A 15,486-nucleotide genomic window follows, 5' to 3' on the forward strand; every position below is an offset into this window, starting at 1 on the left:
GGTGGGCAGGGCCAGCGGGTTCCACAGACGCAAGCCAAGGCCTCTGCTCCAGACCCCATGGGCTGCTGTCCCCGGGAGAAGGACATTGCCTTCACGGGCCACCAGGAAAGCCGTTTCTGTGCGCCCGCATTCCCATCGCCGCCAACTTCGCCGAAACGCCAGTCTTGAGGGCACGAGAGAGACGCAGGCCTCGGGCCCCGTCTCCCTACAGATCGCGCGGCCCACCGCAGCAAGTGGACAGGGAGGAGCCAACAAAGGAAGGACCCTAGCAAACGCACGCAACCAAGCCAAGAGAAAACACGCGTCATGGCGCGCCGTCGGTCCTCCCGCGTGGGCGGCCCTGCCATCCCGTCCTGACACAGCCCAAGCAGCCGCCACCCCACCCCGGCCTGCTCCAGGAGGCCCTGTCTATTAGAGCAGAGCGCTGGCTCGCCAAGGCTCTATCGCTGTGGCTCTCCAGCTGCCTCACCCCCCACCCTTTCTGTTCTCCCCCTCTAGCTGGCGCTCGTTCTGTCGCTCTCTCTGTCTCTCTGTCTCTCTCTGTCTCTCTGTCCCTCTGTCCCTCTCTCTCTGTCTGTCTGTCTCCCTCCGTTTCTTTCTGTCTCTCCTCTGCTCTCCTTCTGTGAGTGCGTCAGCCCCTCTCTTCCCGGGATCAGGCTGCCGGCTCTAGCGCCAGCGCGGGACACAGCAAGGGCTCCGCCCCCCGGCCCCCGAGCGGGCCAAGTGACGGTGGTGGGTGCGTCGTGAGAAAAAGAACCCGTGGGGCTGGGCCGGCTCTTCGTTCCTGGGCAGCCGTGGCGGCTCTGAGTGGAAGGGGCAAGAGGGGGCCTTGCCGGAGGGGCGGCCACGGATCCAAAACTATCCCTCGGCGGCGGCGGCGGCGGCGGAGGGCCGGAGGAAGTCCCAGGACCCTGACCGCTCGGAGCATACCTTGTCGTCCCCGCCAGCGACGACGAGAGGCTCTGAGAGGCCGACGGAAGGCGCAGCGCGGCGGCCGGGGGTGCTAGGGCGGGCTGGCGGGCTCGCGGCTGGCGGCTCGTGGGGCCCGGGGTGGCGGTGACGCTTGGAGTCGGGCGGGCGTGGCTGTGGGCCGCCTTTTGGGGCGGCCAAAGGCCGACGCCAGCGTCTACGGCCATACCACCCTGAACGCGCCCGATCTCGTCTGATCTCGGAAGCTAAGCAGGGTCGGGCCTGGTTAGTACTTGGATAGGAGACCGCCTGGGAATACCGGGTGCTGTAGGCTTTTGGCTCTTCCGCTCCCTGCCTTCTTTTGTCCGTCTTTTGTCGCTGTGCTTCCCCAGCGGCCCCCGACTCTGCTCCCCCTTTTCCGCCCGTCCGCGACCCCGCCGCAGCCTGGGACCTCCGCGGGGGTCAGGGGGGAGTGGGTGGATCCGCCATCGCAGCACCCACAGGCAGCAGCATACCGCCTCTTTCGCCGGGGCCGGGAGGGACGGGACCCGACCCCCACTTCGGAATCCGCAGGCAGGCGCCGCTTCCCTGCCCTGTCGGGTGCTTTCTGTCTGCCGGGACGCCCAGGCAGTTCAATTCACTCATGCGCCGCCGCCCCAAGCGTCCAAGCCCGGCGAAGGGGCAGGCACGGGCCAGTGGGTTCCACAGACGCCAGCCGAGACCTCCGCTCCAGAACGCCTGGGTTTCTTCTTCCGCGAGAAGGACGTCGCTTTGGCCAGCCGCCAGGAATCTCGTCCCTGTGCGCTTGCATTCCCGTGGCCACCCACTTCGTGTAAACTCCAGGCCCGAGCACACCAGAGAGATCCAGGCCGCGGGCCCCGTGGGCACGCTGGGCACCACGCCTCCCGCTAGACGGACGGGTGCGCTCTACACATCTGGAGGGGCCCACCGCACCGAGAGGACAGGGAGAAGCCATCAAAGGAAGGACCCTACGAAAGGCACCCCCAAAGCAACCAAGCCAGCCACGGAGAAACTCATCTCAGGGCTCCATCGGTCCTCCCGCACCGGCGGCCCTGCCACTCTGTTCGGGGCCAGCCGAAGCTCCCTGCACCGTACCCGGCCTGCTCCAGGGAGCCGGCTCTACCACGGCAGAGTGCTCCCTCTCCAAGGCTCCAGCGCTCCGGCTCTCTGACTCCCTCACCTTCTCTCTTTCCTGTCTTCCACCTCCACCTTGCACTCTTTCTGTCCCATGTCTGTGTCTGTCTGTCTGTCTGTCTGTGTCTCCATCCTCCTTGTCCCTTCTGTCTCTCTCTGTGTTGCTGTCGCTCTGCGGGACTCCGTTTCTACCGTTCCATCCCTCGCTCGCTTGCTCTCCTTCGAGCTGTCTGTGTGTATGTGTCTGTGCCTGTGTGGGTGCTCGTGCGAGTGGGCTCGTGTGTGTTTGTGTGTGGGAGGGGTGGGGTTGCTCCTGGTGGTTGTGTTGGTGGTGGTGGCGGTGGTGGAGGTGGGTGGGGAGCGGGGCCGTCTGGGTGTCCCTCAACACCTCTGTTGGGATAAGGAGCCCGGCCGTCGTGAAGACGAAGACAAGCGAAATCGGGAGGCACTGTGTGAGGCCCAAGGAAGGCGTAGCCCGGCGGCGGGCGGAGCTGGGGCGTAGACCCGGAGAGCAGCTGAGCCCGGCAGCGGGCGAGCGTCTCGGGGGTCCCCGACCCGAGCCCCGCGGCCACGGGGTGGCAGTGGTGCCGGGCATCGGGCGGGCGTGGCTGGGCCGGCCTCTTGGGGCAGCCAAAGGCCGCTGCTGGTGTCTACGGCCATACCACCCTGAACGCGCCCGATTCTCGTCAGATCTCGGAAGCAAAGCAGGGTCGGGCCTGGTTAGTACTTGGGTGGGAGACCGCCTGGGAATACCGGGTGCCGTAGGCTTTTGGCTTTTCGCTCCCGGCCTCTTTCCATTTCTGGTCGCCGTGCTTCTCAAGAGCCCCCTGACCCTCTCCCCTTTTCCCTCCCGCCTGCGACCCCGCCGCAGCCCAGCACCTCCTCGTGGGGCTCTGCCGCTGCAGCACCGGCCAGGCAGCAGCATACCACCTCTTTGGCCTGGCCGCCGCCCGCCAGGAGCTCGGCTCCAGCCTGGGCACCGAGGGCCGGGACACGACCCTCGAGGCGCAGGCCCGGGGTCCCTGCCTTCCAGGGTGTCTTCCCGCTCCCGGGACGCCCAGTTCACGCAATTCACTCATGCGGCGCCGCCGCAAACCTCCAAGGCGGAAGCCCGGGGAAGGGGCGGGCAGGGGTGGGCAGGGCCAGCGGGTTTCACAGACGCAAGCGAAGGCCTCTGCTCCAGACCCCATGGGCTGCTGTCCCCGGGAGAAGGACATTGCCTTCACGGGCCACCAGGAAAGCCGTTTCTGTGCGCCCGCATTCCCATCGCCGCCAACTTCGCCGAAACGCCAGTCTTGAGGGCACGAGAGAGACGCAGGCCTCGGGCCCCGTCTCCCTACAGATCGCGCGGCCCACCGCAGCAAGTGGACAGGGAGGAGCCAACAAAGGAAGGACCCTAGCAAACGCACGCAACCAAGCCAAGAGAAAACACGCGTCATGGCGCGCCGTCGGTCCTCCCGCGTGGGCGGCCCTGCCATCCCGTCCTGACACAGCCCAAGCAGCCGCCACCCCACCCCGGCCTGCTCCAGGAGGCCCTGTCTATTAGAGCAGAGCGCTGGCTCGCCAAGGCTCTATCGCTGTGGCTCTCCAGCTGCCTCACCCCCCACCCTTTCTGTTCTCCCCCTCTAGCTGGCGCTCGTTCTGTCGCTCTCTCTGTCTCTCTGTCTCTCTCTGTCTCTCTGTCCCTCTGTCCCTCTCTCTCTGTCTGTCTGTCTCCCTCCGTTTCTTTCTGTCTCTCCTCTGCTCTCCTTCTGTGAGTGCGTCAGCCCCTCTCTTCCCGGGATCAGGCTGCCGGCTCTAGCGCCAGCGCGGGACACAGCAAGGGCTCCGCCCCCCGGCCCCCGAGCGGGCCAAGGGACGGTGGTGGGTGCGTCGTGAGAAAAAGAACCCGCGGGGCTGGGCCGGCTCTTCGTTCCTGGGCAGCCGTGGCGGCTCTGAGTGGAAGGGGCAAGAGGGGGCCTTGCCGGAGGGGCGGCGACGGATCCAAAACTATCCCTCGGCGGCGGCGGCGGCGGCGGCGGCGGCGGCGGAGGGCCGGAGGAAGTCCCAGGACCCTGACCGCTCGGAGCATACCTTGTCGTCCCCGCCAGCGACGACGAGAGGCTCTGAGAGGCCGACGGAAGGCGCAGCGCGGCGGCCGGGGGTGCTAGGGCGGGCTGGCGGGCTCGCGGCTGGCGGCTCGTGGGGCCCGGGGTGGCGGTGACGCTTGGAGTCGGGCGGGCGTGGCTGTGGGCCGCCTTTTGGGGCGGCCAAAGGCCGACGCCAGCGTCTACGGCCATACCACCCTGAACGCGCCCGATCTCGTCTGATCTCGGAAGCTAAGCAGGGTCGGGCCTGGTTAGTACTTGGATGGGAGACCGCCTGGGAATACCGGGTGCTGTAGGCTTTTGGCTCTTCCGCTCCCTGCCTTCTTTTGTCCGTCTTTTGTCGCTGTGCTTCCCCAGCGGCCCCCGACTCTGCTCCCCCTTTTCCGCCCGTCCGCGACCCCGCCGCAGCCTGGGACCTCCGCGGGGGTCAGGGGGGAGTGGGTGGATCCGCCATCGCAGCACCCACAGGCAGCAGCATACCGCCTCTTTCGCCGGGGCCGGGAGGGACGGGAACCGACCCCCACTTCGGAATCCGCAGGCAGGCGCCGCTTCCCTGCCCTGTCGGGTGCTTTCTGTCTGCCGGGACGCCCAGGCAGTTCAATTCACTCATGCGCCGCCGCCCCAAGCGTCCAAGCCCGGCGAAGGGGCGGGCACGGGCCAGTGGGTTCCACAGACGCCAGCCGAGACCTCCGCTCCAGAACGCCTGGGTTTCTTCTTCCGCGAGAAGGACGTCGCTTTGGCCAGCCGCCAGGAATCTCGTCCCTGTGCGCTTGCATTCCCGTGGCCACCCACTTCGTGTAAACTCCAGGCCCGAGCACACCAGAGAGATCCAGGCCGCGGGCCCCGTGGGCACGCTGGGCACCACGCCTCCCGCTAGACGGACGGGTGCGCTCTACACATCTGGAGGGGCCCACCGCACCGAGAGGACAGGGAGAAGCCATCAAAGGAAGGACCCTACGAAAGGCACCCCCAAAGCAACCAAGCCAGCCACGGAGAAACTCATCTCAGGGCTCCATCGGTCCTCCCGCACCGGCGGCCCTGCCACTCTGTTCGGGGCCAGCCGAAGCTCCCTGCACCGTACCCGGCCTGCTCCAGGGAGCCGGCTCTACCACGGCAGAGTGCTCCCTCTCCAAGGCTCCAGCGCTCCGGCTCTCTGACTCCCTCACCTTCTCTCTTTCCTGTCTTCCACCTCCACCTTGCACTCTTTCTGTCCCATGTCTGTGTCTGTCTGTCTGTCTGTCTGTCTGTGTCTCCATCCTCCTTGTCCTTTCTGTCTCTCTCTGTGTTGCTGTCGCTCTGCGGGACTCCGTTTCTACCGTTCCATCCCTCGCTCGCTTGCTCTCCTTCGAGCTGTCTGTGTGTATGTGTCTGTGCCTGTGTGGGTGCTCGTGCGAGTGGGCGCGTGTGTGTTTGTGTGTGGGAGGGGTGGGGTTGCTCGTGGTGGTTGTGTTGGTGGTGGTGGCGGTGGTGGAGGTGGGTGGGGAGCGGGGCCGTCTGGGTGTCCCTCAACACCTCTGTTGGGATAAGGAGCCCGGCCGTCGTGAAGACGAAGACAAGCGAAATCGGGAGGCACTGTGTGAGGCCCAAGGAAGGCGTAGCCCGGCGGCGGGCGGAGCTGGGGCGTAGACCCGGAGAGCAGCTGAGCCCGGCAGCGGGCGAGCGTCTCGGGGGTCCCCGACCCGAGCCCCGCGGCCACGGGGTGGCAGTGGTGCCGGGCATCGGGCGGGCGTGGCTGGGCCGGCCTCTTGGGGCAGCCAAAGGCCGCTGCTGGTGTCTACGGCCATACCACCCTGAACGCGCCCGATTCTCGTCAGATCTCGGAAGCAAAGCAGGGTCGGGCCTGGTTAGTACTTGGGTGGGAGACCGCCTGGGAATACCGGGTGCCGTAGGCTTTTGGCTTTTCGCTCCCGGCCTCTTTCCATTTCTGGTCGCCGTGCTTCTCAAGAGCCCCCTGACCCTCTCCCCTTTTCCCTCCCGCCTGCGACCCCGCCGCAGCCCAGCACCTCCTCGTGGGGCTCTGCCGCTGCAGCACCGGCCAGGCAGCAGCATACCACCTCTTTGGCCTGGCCGCCGCCCGCCAGGAGCTCGGCTCCAGCCTGGGCACCGAGGGCCGGGACACGACCCTCGAGGCGCAGGCCCGGGGTCCCTGCCTTCCAGGGTGTCTTCCCGCTCCCGGGACGCCCAGTTCACGCAATTCACTCATGCGGCGCCGCCGCAAACCTCCAAGGCGGAAGCCCGGGGAAGGGGCGGGCAGGGGTGGGCAGGGCCAGCGGGTTCCACAGACGCAAGCCAAGGCCTCTGCTCCAGACCCCATGGGCTGCTGTCCCCGGGAGAAGGACATTGCCTTCACGGGCCACCAGGAAAGCCGTTTCTGTGCGCCCGCATTCCCATCGCCGCCAACTTCGCCGAAACGCCAGTCTTGAGGGCACGAGAGAGACGCAGGCCTCGGGCCCCGTCTCCCTACAGATCGCGCGGCCCACCGCAGCAAGTGGACAGGGAGGAGCCAACAAAGGAAGGACCCTAGCAAACGCACGCAACCAAGCCAAGAGAAAACACGCGTCATGGCGCGCCGTCGGTCCTCCCGCGTGGGCGGCCCTGCCATCCCGTCCTGACACAGCCCAAGCAGCCGCCACCCCACCCCGGCCTGCTCCAGGAGGCCCTGTCTATTAGAGCAGAGCGCTGGCTCGCCAAGGCTCTATCGCTGTGGCTCTCCAGCTGCCTCACCCCCCACCCTTTCTGTTCTCCCCCTCTAGCTGGCGCTCGTTCTGTCGCTCTCTCTGTCTCTCTGTCTCTCTCTGTCTCTCTGTCCCTCTGTCCCTCTCTCTCTGTCTGTCTGTCTCCCTCCGTTTCTTTCTGTCTCTCCTCTGCTCTCCTTCTGTGAGTGCGTCAGCCCCTCTCTTCCCGGGATCAGGCTGCCGGCTCTAGCGCCAGCGCGGGACACAGCAAGGGCTCCGCCCCCCGGCCCCCGAGCGGGCCAAGTGACGGTGGTGGGTGCGTCGTGAGAAAAAGAACCCGCGGGGCTGGGCCGGCTCTTCGTTCCTGGGCAGCCGTGGCGGCTCTGAGTGGAAGGGGCAAGAGGGGGCCTTGCCGGAGGGGCGGCGACGGATCCAAAACTATCCCTCGGCGGCGGCGGCGGCGGCGGCGGCGGCGGCGGAGGGCCGGAGGAAGTCCCAGGACCCTGACCGCTCGGAGCATACCTTGTCGTCCCCGCCAGCGACGACGAGAGGCTCTGAGAGGCCGACGGAAGGCGCAGCGCGGCGGCCGGGGGTGCTAGGGCGGGCTGGCGGGCTCGCGGCTGGCGGCTCGTGGGGCCCGGGGTGGCGGTGACGCTTGGAGTCGGGCGGGCGTGGCTGTGGGCCGCCTTTTGGGGCGGCCAAAGGCCGACGCCAGCGTCTACGGCCATACCACCCTGAACGCGCCCGATCTCGTCTGATCTCGGAAGCTAAGCAGGGTCGGGCCTGGTTAGTACTTGGATGGGAGACCGCCTGGGAATACCGGGTGCTGTAGGCTTTTGGCTCTTCCGCTCCCTGCCTTCTTTTGTCCGTCTTTTGTCGCTGTGCTTCCCCAGCGGCCCCCGACTCTGCTCCCCCTTTTCCGCCCGTCCGCGACCCCGCCGCAGCCTGGGACCTCCGCGGGGGTCAGGGGGGAGTGGGTGGATCCGCCATCGCAGCACCCACAGGCAGCAGCATACCGCCTCTTTCGCCGGGGCCGGGAGGGACGGGACCCGACCCCCACTTCGGAATCCGCAGGCAGGCGCCGCTTCCCTGCCCTGTCGGGTGCTTTCTGTCTGCTGGGACGCCCAGGCAGTTCAATTCACTCATGCGCCGCCGCCCCAAGCGTCCAAGCCCGGCGAAGGGGCGGGCACGGGCCAGTGGGTTCCACAGACGCCAGCCGAGACCTCCGCTCCAGAACGCCTGGGTTTCTTCTTCCGCGAGAAGGACGTCGCTTTGGCCAGCCGCCAGGAATCTCGTCCCTGTGCGCTTGCATTCCCGTGGCCACCCACTTCGTGTAAACTCCAGGCCCGAGCACACCAGAGAGATCCAGGCCGCGGGCCCCGTGGGCACGCTGGGCACCACGCCTCCCGCTAGACGGACGGGTGCGCTCTACACATCTGGAGGGGCCCACCGCACCGAGAGGACAGGGAGAAGCCATCAAAGGAAGGACCCTACGAAAGGCACCCCCAAAGCAACCAAGCCAGCCACGGAGAAACTCATCTCAGGGCTCCATCGGTCCTCCCGCACCGGCGGCCCTGCCACTCTGTTCGGGGCCAGCCGAAGCTCCCTGCACCGTACCCGGCCTGCTCCAGGGAGCCGGCTCTACCACGGCAGAGTGCTCCCTCTCCAAGGCTCCAGCGCTCCGGCTCTCTGACTCCCTCACCTTCTCTCTTTCCTGTCTTCCACCTCCACCTTGCACTCTTTCTGTCCCATGTCTGTGTCTGTCTGTCTGTCTGTCTGTGTCTCCATCCTCCTTGTCCCTTCTGTCTCTCTCTGTGTTGCTGTCGCTCTGCGGGACTCCGTTTCTACCGTTCCATCCCTCGCTCGCTTGCTCTCCTTCGAGCTGTCTGTGTGTATGTGTCTGTGCCTGTGTGGGTGCTCGTGCGAGTGGGCTCGTGTGTGTTTGTGTGTGGGAGGGGTGGGGTTGCTCCTGGTGGTTGTGTTGGTGGTGGTGGCGGTGGTGGAGGTGGGTGGGGAGCGGGGCCGTCTGGGTGTCCCTCAACACCTCTGTTGGGATAAGGAGCCCGGCCGTCGTGAAGACGAAGACAAGCGAAATCGGGAGGCACTGTGTGAGGCCCAAGGAAGGCGTAGCCCGGCGGCGGGCGGAGCTGGGGCGTAGACCCGGAGAGCAGCTGAGCCCGGCAGCGGGCGAGCGTCTCGGGGGTCCCCGACCCGAGCCCCGCGGCCACGGGGTGGCAGTGGTGCCGGGCATCGGGCGGGCGTGGCTGGGCCGGCCTCTTGGGGCAGCCAAAGGCCGCTGCTGGTGTCTACGGCCATACCACCCTGAACGCGCCCGATTCTCGTCAGATCTCGGAAGCAAAGCAGGGTCGGGCCTGGTTAGTACTTGGGTGGGAGACCGCCTGGGAATACCGGGTGCCGTAGGCTTTTGGCTTTTCGCTCCCGGCCTCTTTCCATTTCTGGTCGCCGTGCTTCTCAAGAGCCCCCTGACCCTCTCCCCTTTTCCCTCCCGCCTGCGACCCCGCCGCAGCCCAGCACCTCCTCGTGGGGCTCTGCCGCTGCAGCACCGGCCAGGCAGCAGCATACCACCTCTTTGGCCTGGCCGCCGCCCGCCAGGAGCTCGGCTCCAGCCTGGGCACCGAGGGCCGGGACACGACCCTCGAGGCGCAGGCCCGGGGTCCCTGCCTTCCAGGGTGTCTTCCCGCTCCCGGGACGCCCAGTTCACGCAATTCACTCATGCGGCGCCGCCGCAAACCTCCAAGGCGGAAGCCCGGGGAAGGGGCGGGCAGGGGTGGGCAGGGCCAGCGGGTTCCACAGACGCAAGCCAAGGCCTCTGCTCCAGACCCCATGGGCTGCTGTCCCCGGGAGAAGGACATTGCCTTCACGGGCCACCAGGAAAGCCGTTTCTGTGCGCCCGCATTCCCATCGCCGCCAACTTCGCCGAAACGCCAGTCTTGAGGGCACGAGAGAGACGCAGGCCTCGGGCCCCGTCTCCCTACAGATCGCGCGGCCCACCGCAGCAAGTGGACAGGGAGGAGCCAACAAAGGAAGGACCCTAGCAAACGCACGCAACCAAGCCAAGAGAAAACACGCGTCATGGCGCGCCGTCGGTCCTCCCGCGTGGGCGGCCCTGCCATCCCGTCCTGACACAGCCCAAGCAGCCGCCACCCCACCCCGGCCTGCTCCAGGAGGCCCTGTCTATTAGAGCAGAGCGCTGGCTCGCCAAGGCTCTATCGCTGTGGCTCTCCAGCTGCCTCACCCCCCACCCTTTCTGTTCTCCCCCTCTAGCTGGCGCTCGTTCTGTCGCTCTCTCTGTCTCTCTGTCTCTCTGTCTCTCTCTGTCTCTCTGTCCCTCTGTCCCTCTCTCTCTGTCTGTCTGTCTCCCTCCGTTTCTTTCTGTCTCTCCTCTGCTCTCCTTCTGTGAGTGCGTCAGCCCCTCTCTTCCCGGGATCAGGCTGCCGGCTCTAGCGCCAGCGCGGGACACAGCAAGGGCTCCGCCCCCCGGCCCCCGAGCGGGCCAAGGGACGGTGGTGGGTGCGTCGTGAGAAGAAGAACCCGCGGGGCTGGGCCGGCTCTTCGTTCCTGGGCAGCCGTGGCGGCTCTGAGTGGAAGGGGCAAGAGGGGGCCTTGCCGGAGGGGCGGCCACGGATCCAAAACTATCCCTCGGCGGCGGCGGCGGCGGCGGCGGCGGAGGGCCGGAGGAAGTCCCAGGACCCTGACCGCTCGGAGCATACCTTGTCGTCCCCGCCAGCGACGACGAGAGGCTCTGAGAGGCCGACGGAAGGCGCAGCGCGGCGGCCGGGGGTGCTAGGGCGGGCTGGCGGGCTCGCGGCTGGCGGCTCGTGGGGCCCGGGGTGGCGGTGACGCTTGGAGTCGGGCGGGCGTGGCTGTGGGCCGCCTTTTGGGGCGGCCAAAGGCCGACGCCAGCGTCTACGGCCATACCACCCTGAACGCGCCCGATCTCATCTGATCTCGGAAGCTAAGCAGGGTCGGGCCTGGTTAGTACTTGGATGGGAGACCGCCTGGGAATACCGGGTGCTGTAGGCTTTTGGCTCTTCCGCTCCCTGCCTTCTTTTGTCCGTCTTTTGTCGCTGTGCTTCCCCAGCGGCCCCCGACTCTGCTCCCCCTTTTCCACCCGTCCGCGACCCCGCCGCAGCCTGGGACCTCCGCGGGGCTCAGGGGGGAGTGGGTGGATCCGCCATCGCAGCACCCACAGGCAGCAGCATACCGCCTCTTTCGCCGGGGCCGGGAGGGACGGGACCCGACCCCCACTTCGGAATCCGCAGGCAGGCGCCGCTTCCCTGCCCTGTCGGGTGCTTTCTGTCTGCCGGGACGCCCAGGCAGTTCAATTCACTCATGCGCCGCCGCCCCAAGCGTCCAAGCCCGGCGAAGGGGCGGGCACGGGCCAGTGGGTTCCACAGACGCCAGCCGAGACCTCCGCTCCAGAACGCCTGGGTTTCTTCTTCCGCGAGAAGGACGTCGCTTTGGCCAGCCGCCAGGAATCTCGTCCCTGTGCGCTTGCATTCCCGTGGCCACCCACTTCGTGTAAACTCCAGGCCCGAGCACACCAGAGAGATCCAGGCCGAGGGCCCCGTGGGCACGCTGGGCACCACGCCTCCCGCTAGACGGACGGGTGCGCTCTACACATCTGGAGGGGCCCACTGCACCGAGAGGACAGGGAGAAGCCATCAAAGGAAGGATCCTATGAAAGGCACCCCCAAAGCAACCAAGCCAGCCACGGAGAAACTCATCTCAGGGCTCCATCGGTCCTCCCGCACCGGCGGCCCTGCCACTCTGTTCGGGGCCAGCCGAAGCTCCCTGCACCGTACCCGGCCTGCTCCAGGGAGCCGGCTCTACCACGGCAGAGTGCTCCCTCTCCAAGGCTCCAGCGCTCCGGCTCTCTGACTCCCTCACCTTCTCTCTTTCCTGTCTTCCACCTCCACCTTGCACTCTTTCTGTCCCATGTCTGTGTCTGTCTGTCTGTCTGTCTGTCTGTGTCTCCATCCTCCTTGTCCCTTCTGTCTCTCTCTGTGTTGCTGTCGCTCTGCGGGACTCCGTTTCTACCGTTCCATCCCTCGCTCGCTTGCTCTCCTTCGAGCTGTCTGTGTGTATGTGTCTGTGCCTGTGTGGGTGCTCGTGCGAGTGGGCGCGTGTGTGTTTGTGTGTGGGAGGGGTGGGGTTGCTCGTGGTGGTTGTGTTGGTGGTGGTGGCGGTGGTGGAGGTGGGTGGGGAGCGGGGCCGTCTGGGTGTCCCTCAACACCTCTGTTGGGATAAGGAGCCCGGCCGTCGTGAAGACGAAGACAAGCGAAATCGGGAGGCACTGTGTGAGGCCCAAGGAAGGCGTAGCCCGGCGGCGGGCGGAGCTGGGGCGTAGACCCGGAGAGCAGCTGAGCCCGGCAGCGGGCGAGCGTCTCGGGGGTCCCCGACCCGAGCCCCGCGGCCACGGGGTGGCAGTGGTGCCGGGCATCGGGCGGGCGTGGCTGGGCCGGCCTCTTGGGGCAGCCAAAGGCCGCTGCTGGTGTCTACGGCCATACCACCCTGAACGCGCCCGATTCTCGTCAGATCTCGGAAGCAAAGCAGGGTCGGGCCTGGTTAGTACTTGGGTGGGAGACCGCCTGGGAATACCGGGTGCCGTAGGCTTTTGGCTTTTCGCTCCCGGCCTCTTTCCATTTCTGGTCGCCGTGCTTCTCAAGAGCCCCCTGACCCTCTCCCCTTTTCCCTCCCGCCTGCGACCCCGCCGCAGCCCAGCACCTCCTCGTGGGGCTCTGCCGCTGCAGCACCGGCCAGGCAGCAGCATACCACCTCTTTGGCCTGGCCGCCGCCCGCCAGGAGCTCGGCTCCAGCCTGGGCACCGAGGGCCGGGACACGACCCTCGAGGCGCAGGCCCGGGGTCCCTGCCTTCCAGGGTGTCTTCCCGCTCCCGGGACGCCCAGTTCACGCAATTCACTCATGCGGCGCCGCCGCAAACCTCCAAGGCGGAAGCCCGGGGAAGGGGCGGGCAGGGGTGGGCAGGGCCAGCGGGTTCCACAGACGCAAGCCAAGGCCTCTGCTCCAGACCCCATGGGCTGCTGTCCCCGGGAGAAGGACATTGCCTTCACGGGCCACCAGGAAAGCCGTTTCTGTGCGCCCGCATTCCCATCGCCGCCAACTTCGCCGAAACGCCAGTCTTGAGGGCACGAGAGAGACGCAGGCCTCGGGCCCCGTCTCCCTACAGATCGCGCGGCCCACCGCAGCAAGTGGACAGGGAGGAGCCAACAAAGGAAGGACCCTAGCAAACGCACGCAACCAAGCCAAGAGAAAACACGCGTCATGGCGCGCCGTCAGTCCTCCCGCGTGGGCGGCCCTGCCATCCCGTCCTGACACAGCCCAAGCAGCCGCCACCCCACCCCGGCCTGCTCCAGGAGGCCCTGTCTATTAGAGCAGAGCGCTGGCTCGCCAAGGCTCTATCGCTGTGGCTCTCCAGCTGCCTCACCCCCCACCCTTTCTGTTCTCCCCCTCTAGCTGGCGCTCGTTCTGTCGCTCTCTCTGTCTCTCTGTCTCTCTGTCTCTCTCTGTCTCTCTGTCCCTCTGTCCCTCTCTCTCTGTCTGTCTGTCTCCCTCCGTTTCTTTCTGTCTCTCCTCTGCTCTCCTTCTGTGAGTGCGTCAGCCCCTCTCTTCCCGGGATCAGGCTGCCGGCTCTAGCGCCAGCGCGGGACACAGCAAGGGCTCCGCCCCCCGGCCCCCGAGCGGGCCAAGGGACGGTGGTGGGTGCGTCGTGAGAAAAAGAACCCGCGGGGCTGGGCCGGCTCTTCGTTCCTGGGCAGCCGTGGCGGCTCTGAGTGGAAGGGGCAAGAGGGGGCCTTGCCGGAGGGGCGGCGACGGATCCAAAACTATCCCTCGGCGGCGGCGGCGGCGGCGGCGGCGGCGGAGGGCCGGAGGAAGTCCCAGGACCCTGACCGCTCGGAGCATACCTTGTCGTCCCCGCCAGCGACGACGAGAGGCTCTGAGAGGCCGACGGAAGGCGCAGCGCGGCGGCCGGGGGTGCTAGGGCGTGCTGGCGGGCTCGCGGCTGGCGGCTCGTGGGGCCCGGGGTGGCGGTGACGCTTGGAGTCGGGCGGGCGTGGCTGTGGGCCGCCTTTTGGGGCGGCCAAAGGCCGACGCCAGCGTCTACGGCCATACCACCCTGAACGCGCCCGATCTCGTCTGATCTCGGAAGCTAAGCAGGGTCGGGCCTGGTTAGTACTTGGATAGGAGACCGCCTGGGAATACCGGGTGCTGTAGGCTTTTGGCTCTTCCGCTCCCTGCCTTCTTTTGTCCGTCTTTTGTCGCTGTGCTTCCCCAGCGGCCCCCGACTCTGCTCCCCCTTTTCCGCCCGTCCGCGACCCCGCCGCAGCCTGGGACCTCCGCGGGGGTCAGGGGGGAGTGGGTGGATCCGCCATCGCAGCACCCACAGGCAGCAGCATACCGCCTCTTTCGCCGGGGCCGGGAGGGACGGGACCCGACCCCCACTTCGGAATCCGCAGGCAGGCGCCGCTTCCCTGCCCTGTCGGGTGCTTTCTGTCTGCCGGGACGCCCAGGCAGTTCAATTCACTCATGCGCCGCCGCCCCAAGCGTCCAAGCCCGGCGAAGGGGCAGGCACGGGCCAGTGGGTTCCACAGACGCCAGCCGAGACCTCCGCTCCAGAACACCTGGGTTTCTTCTTCCGCGAGAAGGACGTCGCTTTGGCCAGCCGCCAGGAATCTCGTCCCTGTGCGCTTGCATTCCCGTGGCCACCCACTTCGTGTAAACTCCAGGCCCGAGCACACCAGAGAGATCCAGGCCGCGGGCCCCGTGGGCACGCTGGGCACCACGCCTCCCGCTAGACGGACGGGTGCGCTCTACACATCTGGAGGGGCCCACCGCACCGAGAGGACAGGGAGAAGCCATCAAAGGAAGGACCCTACGAAAGGCACCCCCAAAGCAACCAAGCCAGCCACGGAGAAACTCATCTCAGGGCTCCATCGGTCCTCCCGCACCGGCGGCCCTGCCACTCTGTTCGGGGCCAGCCGAAGCTCCCTGCACCGTACCCGGCCTGCTCCAGGGAGCCGGCTCTACCACGGCAGAGTGCTCCCTCTCCAAGGCTCCAGCGCTCCGGCTCTCTGACTCCCTCACCTTCTCTCTTTCCTGTCTTCCACCTCCACCTTGCACTCTTTCTGTCCCATGTCTGTGTCTGTCTGTCTGTCTGTCTGTCTGTGTCTCCATCCTCCTTGTCCTTTCTGTCTCTCTCTGTGTTGCTGTCGCTCTGCGGGACTCCGTTTCTACCGTTCCATCCCTCGCTCGCTTGCTCTCCTTCGAGCTGTCTGTGTGTATGTGTCTGTGCCTGTGTGGGTGCTCGTGCGAGTGGGCGCGTGTGTGTTTGTGTGTGGGAGGGGTGGGGTTGCTCGTGGTGGTTGTGTTGGTGGTGGTGGCGGTGGTGGAGGTGGGTGGGGAGCGGGGCCGTCTGGGTGTCCCTCAACACCTCTGTTGGGATAAGGAGCCCGGCCGTCGTGAAGACGAAGACAAGCGAAATCGGGAGGCACTGTGTGAGGCCCAAGGAAGGCGTAGCCCGGCGGCGGGCGGAGCTGGGGCGTAGACCCGGAGAGCAGCTGAGCCCGGCAGCGGGCGAGCGTCTCGGGGGTCCCCGACCCGAGCCCCGCGGCCACGGG

At 67.1% G+C, this 15,486-nt stretch overlaps 9 non-coding genes across 9 annotated transcripts; all 9 read left to right on the forward strand.

Annotated features, from left to right (window-relative positions):
* The first annotated feature begins 1,124 nt into the window (after positions 1–1,124).
* On the forward strand, positions 1,125–1,243 carry LOC135277522 (5S ribosomal RNA). Its single transcript, XR_010345139.1, has one exon. It is a non-coding gene; the product is annotated as a 5S ribosomal RNA (ribosomal RNA).
* Positions 1,244–2,712: 1,469 nt separating this feature from the next.
* On the forward strand, positions 2,713–2,832 carry LOC135277536 (5S ribosomal RNA). The gene has a single exon (XR_010345153.1). It is a non-coding gene; the product is annotated as a 5S ribosomal RNA (ribosomal RNA).
* A 1,499-nt stretch (positions 2,833–4,331) lies between these two features.
* On the forward strand, positions 4,332–4,450 carry LOC135277702 (5S ribosomal RNA). Its single transcript, XR_010345304.1, has one exon. It is a non-coding gene; the product is annotated as a 5S ribosomal RNA (ribosomal RNA).
* A 1,473-nt stretch (positions 4,451–5,923) lies between these two features.
* Positions 5,924–6,043, forward strand: LOC135277537 (5S ribosomal RNA). The gene has a single exon (XR_010345154.1). It is a non-coding gene; the product is annotated as a 5S ribosomal RNA (ribosomal RNA).
* Positions 6,044–7,542: 1,499 nt separating this feature from the next.
* LOC135277519 (5S ribosomal RNA) lies at positions 7,543–7,661 on the forward strand. The gene has a single exon (XR_010345136.1). It is a non-coding gene; the product is annotated as a 5S ribosomal RNA (ribosomal RNA).
* A 1,469-nt stretch (positions 7,662–9,130) lies between these two features.
* Positions 9,131–9,250, forward strand: LOC135277538 (5S ribosomal RNA). Its single transcript, XR_010345155.1, has one exon. It is a non-coding gene; the product is annotated as a 5S ribosomal RNA (ribosomal RNA).
* A 1,501-nt stretch (positions 9,251–10,751) lies between these two features.
* Positions 10,752–10,870, forward strand: LOC135277620 (5S ribosomal RNA). Its single transcript, XR_010345231.1, has one exon. It is a non-coding gene; the product is annotated as a 5S ribosomal RNA (ribosomal RNA).
* A 1,473-nt stretch (positions 10,871–12,343) lies between these two features.
* On the forward strand, positions 12,344–12,463 carry LOC135277539 (5S ribosomal RNA). The gene has a single exon (XR_010345156.1). It is a non-coding gene; the product is annotated as a 5S ribosomal RNA (ribosomal RNA).
* Positions 12,464–13,967: 1,504 nt separating this feature from the next.
* Positions 13,968–14,086, forward strand: LOC135277523 (5S ribosomal RNA). The gene has a single exon (XR_010345140.1). It is a non-coding gene; the product is annotated as a 5S ribosomal RNA (ribosomal RNA).
* The last annotated feature ends 1,400 nt before the right edge of the window (positions 14,087–15,486 follow it).

This window comes from Aotus nancymaae, unplaced genomic scaffold (genome assembly GCF_030222135.1).
Source record: "Aotus nancymaae isolate 86718 unplaced genomic scaffold, 86718_ANA_hifiasm-v0.15.2.pri h1tg000032l_0, whole genome shotgun sequence".
NCBI classification, from domain to species: Eukaryota; Metazoa; Chordata; class Mammalia; order Primates; family Aotidae; genus Aotus; species Aotus nancymaae.